Source organism: Haliotis asinina, chromosome 11 (assembly GCF_037392515.1).
Source record: "Haliotis asinina isolate JCU_RB_2024 chromosome 11, JCU_Hal_asi_v2, whole genome shotgun sequence".
Classification (NCBI taxonomy): Eukaryota; Metazoa; Mollusca; class Gastropoda; order Lepetellida; family Haliotidae; genus Haliotis; species Haliotis asinina.
Window position 1 is genome coordinate 4,249,074 of NC_090290.1, and position 7,118 is coordinate 4,256,191.

Below are 7,118 nucleotides of genomic sequence, written 5' to 3' on the forward strand. Positions count from 1 at the left end.
TGATGATTGTCTATTCTTAACGAAAAGGAGAAAGTGTTATGGAGTAGTACCGTCTGCTCATCTAGTCACCCCGTACGGCGTGTGTACACTAATGTGTACAACAGACGAAACAAGATGACAAACTAACATAGCGTGCTTGTCGTCTGTCTTCTATAGCAGCCTGTCCCACGCCAGGTTCCAAGGAAACACGACTGTGACCCCTTATCATTGGACAAGGCTCATAGCTTACCTGTATAGACGATCCATACGTCCGTGTTGCATATAGTAGATGGACCCGTTATATACCATTAGGACGTACTGCTCAAATGCTACACACGTCCACAGCACGTGTGGACATCTAGCGGTGAGCGTCTAAATCGTGAGGGGCATCAACATGCTCCACGATGTCCATCTAGTTCATTTATATCTCATGAAGTTGTACAAAGAGTGTCATGTCAATGTAAACAACACACAATGATTCGTGGTATAGCTAAAAGACCATGAAATGACAATGAAATGATAGATGCTAACTCAAAACTATAATGTGCATACACAAAAAGTCATTTGGACCAACTTGCTAAAGTTAAGTGTCCGTACGGCGCTAAATATTTTTCGACGTTACAGAAATGTCTCTTAGCGCAGTGAATATTGTAAACAAAGAAACTATTACAAGTCTCTGTCGGAAGCCCAAGTCAGATCTTCAGTCTACAAACGTTTTAGGCTACAACATTATGTTGATTGCTCCAGGTGGCTTTGGTCTGAGATACGAAACCTTCAGTACAGTCACATCAGCAATTTTTCGTGACGAGCATAAAATGGGCGTTTATAAACAATATTCATTGCAAAATCTGTCATAGAAGAACAGTAAAACAACTAGACTGTCACAGACATAAAAAATAAAACTAGTGTCTATCTCTAAAATTGGACTTCTAATTGCTATTAAACCATTAAAAGGGGGATATAGATCGCCAACAACTGAAGGTTGATCACCATACTAGGGACCATGATGTGGTATGCACGTAACAAAGCACTCAAGCAGTCTGTGCTTTTTCCTATTACCCTTATAGATAAGTGTGTGCAAGTGCAAAGTTGTCAGTACCTGTATGTATGCATGTTCGGGTACAAAGGTGTCGTCAACTTTCCGGAGTCAGCATATTGGTGTGACGGGCGAGGTGAGGAGGGCCTTTTCTTCCAGGTCTGTCATGTAGATCTCGGTGATGATGGGATAGAGAGGTAAGCCCATTGGTAGACCATGGGTTTGTTGGTAGATTTTATCAGAACAGGTAAAGTATATTGAGCTTATACTGGAGTGGATGAGACGGATGAATCTTTCCACTGTGGGATGGGTGTCGAGGTCATCATGGATGCCTTCTACTTTTCTTCTAATGATGACTAGGGCTTCGTCTGTTAGTATATTTGTGAAAAGATCAACCACACCATACCTGATAAGTTTTCTTGGCTTGGTGATAGTGCTGATCTTCTTGCACAATTCTGCGGACCTTGATGGTGGCTCGGGTGTAGGATGGGGAACTGTGAGCTGCTTATGTAGAGTTCGGCCGATCTCGTTTTTTATCCCGAAGTTCGTTTAGAGGGTTTTTTGTGGTCTCGTTGAAGCAGGGCGGTAGGGCCTTTCTTCAGCTGTTTGTAGGTGCAGGGTCTTTGAGGATGTTGTCAGTTAGGGTGATGAAATCAGTGGTGTCCATGATGACGGTAGCTCTGCCTTTGTCTGCTGGGGCGATGGTGATTGCTGGATCAGACTGTAAATTTTTCAATGTTTACTTTCCTGCATTGTTAAGGTTGTGTTTAGTTGTTTTGGGAGAGTTATTCTTTTGTAATATGTTGGCTATTTGGTGTCTTAGATAATCAACTTTCCACCTGGAGCAAGTTGCGGTAGCCCTTTCTGACAATTTGCAATATATGTGTGGCTGCGTCTACGTTCTGATTGGCCTTGGTCTGCAGTTTTCTCATATTTTTGTAAGTCTCGGGGTTCCACAGACGTTGGAGATTCTGTTGTTGTCGCATAATGCTGTTGAATACGATGGTTTTGGTTTTCTGATGATGCTGTACTCTTTCTTGGACGAGTAGATGTGAGGCCTTCTTCAGGATGTTGGTGACTGCTGTAGATTTTGCTTAATAACGGTGTTAGAATCTACGCCGTAACGTCACATCCATTCCAAGAAAGAAGTTGTCTATCCATAATAGTCTTCATCCTCATCATACCAACTTTTAAAATGCCACTTTAGCTACCTTTTAACTGATAAAATTCTAGTTTATATTGTAAGTCATTAGTTGAATGATATATAGTTATGTATTGCTTAAATTTAGGGTATATTTGAACTTTTTTTTCTTAAGATATTGAACCTATTCATCCATGTTTACATTAGGCCCATGTTTATACTTTTGCTTTGTTCATTTCGTAACATTCAAACAAAACAAGTTACTACTTTTTAAATTATCAGAATTGCACTACAGTATTCTTCCTGATTATGTTTTTGTCCCTCGCGGTGTTGCCATATTTATTTCAAGCTGCAATGTACAAATCTAGCGACTGTTTACATTTATTAAATCGAAACATTTTCAAAAGAATTTGTCTTTCAGAATGTAAGAAATGACATTCCTTAACAAAACAGTAGTGTTTAGTGGCTTGGTGTGTATTATTATGCTGTTTTGATTCTGCAGCGTTACATAACATACAAGTAAAATTAATAAAGATACGGCGCCATCAATATCACCGGACAATAATAAACTAGGCGATTGTCTCACGCAGCAATGTTGATATGCATACCAGCGAGGACACGTGAATTTAATGAACACATGAGTGTCAGGTGTTCCGAGTCGGATCGTGACACAAGATCAAATACATTATAGTTTGTTTGGAGCGAAAACGTACCGATTAATTTCGCTAAAACAAAAATGGAAATGGAATAAAGATAAATAAAGAATGCTCATATTCATATTTTTGTCCTTTGAATTGAACATCTAAATCTCTTTAATAAGGTGTTTAACAATCATTTGAATCATTTGAATATTTCTAGAGTTGATACGAAAATGGAGAACACTTTCATGAATCACATGACTTGGATAAAGAGTGAGTGAGTGAGCTAGTATTTAACGTCACATCGGCAATAGTTCAGCCATATCGTGACGGGAACAGTTAACACTGAAATGGAACATATGTATATTATGAACTAGAATAACACAATCAGAATTAAAACTAGCGTGGAAAGTTAAAATTAATATCACTATTTGGGCAATACAATATAAAACCGCCAACAACAGAAGGTAGATCACCATATTAGGGACCATTGTTACCTGTATGGACCCTTGCTGATTTGGATAAAGATCGTAAGTGTGATGATCACCATGACTATGCCAAACAGGGTAGTGAGTAGTAGTACCAAAAACTGGATATTCAACCACAGCATATACAACAGCGAAGGACAGGCTGGATAGTATGGTGGGGGAATGGCAGTCTGCCTGAAGAGTTAGAAAATTTTCAGCCCATAAGACATGGATATGCTGACGACTTGGAGAAATTAATGAAGATTTTTATGGATATCAACTTCTTTATTATGAGTTGTTACTCCTTCATCAGGTGTGCTGCTTGGTGATGAAGGAGTGAGCATTAACTCCGAAACGTTGTGTTCTCATAATAAAGAAGTTGATATCCATAAAAATCTTATGTACATATTCTTATGTATTTCACTTCTAAATGCCCTTCAAAGACTTGACTTGGAGAATGTTGCTGATCTTCTAGACGTTGCTGTTATGAACTTGAAGGCCACATGAGGACAACACGGATTGAATGATGTTTCTCTCAAAGTACAGAAAAAATGACAGAGGAACTATTGGATCAGTACAAGCTATGGGTTTATGACGACAGAAGAATTCAAGCTTCAGGGAGTCTGAGAAGTTCATTATACAAAAAGCTGAATTCAAAGTAGCGGCATCACTGACAAAAAATGGGCTAACCAATACATCCAAGGAAAGAAGCGGTGCTGGTGCAAAGAACACATCATCGTCACGGGGAGCGTACTTCACGCGGAAATCAGAAACCAAGGACTTGTATATTATGCTCAGGTAGCCATGGTGTGTGGGCATGTGATAATTTTAAGAACAGAAGTGTGGAGAAGAGATGGGACGTGGCAACAGAATACAACTTCTGGCAGTTATACAACTGTTATCGCTGCCATGAAAGTGACCATAGACATGTGGTGTAAATGGTCTCCTTAATGTAATAATTGAAACTTCGTCAGGGAGAAATGTGAATATTGGCAAACTCCATATGGTACTAGCACGATCAATGCAATTAGTGTTACAAAAGAGCAACGTCCATGTGTTTGTGATAGAAATGGCTGCAAAGTGTTGTCGCGCTAAATTTACACACAACACGTACAGAATTAGTGTCTGCGACGATTACAATTTGATACACTTTCTATAGTATGTTTCTCCACATGCAATTCGCCACATGTGAATGCAAATTGTGTAAAACGGACTAAGCCAGATCATGCCTTCCAGAACAGTCGATGACCCTACAGGGTCAGTACAAGGTTACATGCATAAATTATATAATGAGGTCCAGAAGATTCAACAATAGTCTATGACTGCAGAATCTGGTTACAAACCTGTGTCATGAGATCATCCGGAATAATATATGCCTCTACACAATGGGTCAAAAATCATACCAAAATAGCTGATGCCTCTGAAGGGTAAGTACAAGGTCACATACACACCAACACAGTGAAGTCACACAGGTTTTGAACAACAGACCAGGTGCATCATAAAAAAACAAAAAAACGCCCGTCTCTTGGGGACTCCAACACGTGTTCCATACACGGCACATTATAACCAGAAATCTACAGTTATCAACATCCTAGAGACCATATGGACGTTTTGGGTACCTGTACCAAACTAAAATGACACTTTACTACCATTAAAACAATGGGAAGCCGAACACTGGTGTCAGGAGAATAACAGTCTTACAATTCTTCAATCCCCTTTGATGATACAACCTTTGTTAAAATGGTATTTAACCATTAAAATACAGTCGAGCACCGTTGAGTCGAACTCTGACAACTCGATGTCGTGATTCTCTCGATATGATATCTCGGTACCGGCAAAATCCTTCATAATTTATCCATATTCGCACTCGACTTAACCTCGAGACGGATGTCTCGATATTTCGGATGTCTCGATATAATTGTATGGCCCGATCAAGCAAAATTACTCGTATCGATCGATATTTGCACAGAAACTCGATATTCACCTACCTTTCACTGGCAAGTACCCCTCTGAACTGAACGTGTTCTCTCACTTAGCCACAGCCAGATTCTGTGAAAACAGGTCTCTCACATAGCGACAGCGGGATTTGGCTGACTGGGGCGAGTGGTGTTTTTTTTATAACACGTAATCCAGATAACCCATAGTCTGTATCAACAAAGTGCTCAGTTAGTGAGATTAGTGAAATTTGTATCAAAGTGAGATACACTGACGTGGTATTGTTTGCGTCTTTACAGTTTGCATATGTGTTTGTATGACTAAGACAATATACGTTAGGTCCCCATACTGGGCAGCATGTAACTATACAACAAAAATTCCACGATTGCCCAATTCAGTCAATCAGCTGATCACGCCAATCCCGGGCATGGAAAGTGTTTTCATAAATTTATCGTTTTGACTTGGCTTATACTGTGACAGGGATGAATTGTGGGCTTGTATATTGTGTACATAAATTTATAACTTATCATCTTGATTATATTTCAGGTTTAGTGGCCCGACAGACGACTTCTTTGTACATTATATTCATTACAATTAGTTGTCAGTTCAGCTGTTTCTGGTCTTAGTCTGTGCAGGTCTGTGCAACAGGGCTGGTTCATTGTGTATTCTAGGGTATTCGTATCGATCTATTTTTATGGCATTGTCTTTGGTTGTTTTGACAATAGCCCAAGCTCAACTTCACAGCTGATTGGTTTATTTTCAAATATACCTCACCCACGAGTAGTCTCCCTTTGGGCCGTGCACTGGTGCGCACGTCAGTCACATGACCTGCCATGCTTGTCACCCTCTCTCCTCCATTGCCCAACGAGACGGTTGGAGTTAACTTAGGTCCGGATACGGCGTTTAATATCCTTTTATATTTCGGTCCTTTTCATAAACTTTAGCGTTGTATGGCTTGGATCTGTATTAAATATCATTACGATATGAAATTATTGATAAATGTACGGTATTTTTATATTGTTGAACATGTATTTTATCATGTAAGATTATGTTGACGCTGATGAAATTGTGCACCTGGTGTAGGTTACAGAAGTCTGTTATTGTTCCGTATGATTATATCCTACTTGCATGGTTGTTTGTTCTTCAATTGCTCACTGTGAACTTGGTAAGAAGTTTGTTTGTATTTGTTTACGAGCTTAGTAAAACATGTTTACGTAGACTCTATCATGTCATGGCTGGCATGCTTGCGTGGAAGCATTTACGGAATGAAGACCCCTCCAGGGATTCATGCAGACATGAAGATCACTCCAACGTGCGGCGCAGGGATGATGTTCCACTTTTTATTTTGGAAAACACGCGAATGGATTCACAGGATAGAGATGACTCAACGCACAATCGCTGGCTTACATCAGACGGAAAAGAAGTCGTCCCGGCGACTGCGCTCAAGTACTTTCAGCATTTCAGCAGGAAGGGTTCCCCGCGTGCTGGACACTACGGCTTGAGATACAGGTCGTCATCACCGGATCTTCATTGTTGACAGGAACATGCGCGCATCCATGCGCGATCGCATTTGGGAATTGCGAGCTATTCTACTAGACGTATGCATGCTGAATCAACATACTAACATTTGCCGTTTTAACGCCAGAAGTTTCCAACTTCTAAGAGAATAATCAGACTCTCTTTCTTGTCTTCAGGCGATTAAAATTTATCATGTAAAGATCCATTTTTAATAGAAATCATTGAACTGTATGATGATCTTTCTACTGGTCAGTACGCCATCGTCTTTAGTTGGTTACCCAACCACGTAGGCTTTTCTGGTAATATGATGGCCGATCTTGCTGCCCAGGCAGCACTCAAGAAATCTGTGACACAACTTCTTATTCCATACTCTGATTACATAGCTAGCATTAGAACTTACATCC

General features: G+C 40.0%; 1 protein-coding gene across 1 annotated transcript in view; it reads right to left on the minus strand.

Moving 5' to 3' along the window:
* Positions 1-5,366, minus strand: part of LOC137256095 (sodium- and chloride-dependent glycine transporter 1-like) — a 57,145-nt gene extending 51,779 nt beyond the window's left edge. The window contains exon 1 of the mRNA XM_067793795.1: positions 5,250-5,366. The gene's annotated coding sequence lies outside the window, so the exon portion shown is untranslated. The remainder of the gene's footprint in view (positions 1-5,249) is intronic.
* Positions 5,367-7,118: the final 1,752 nt, after the last annotated feature.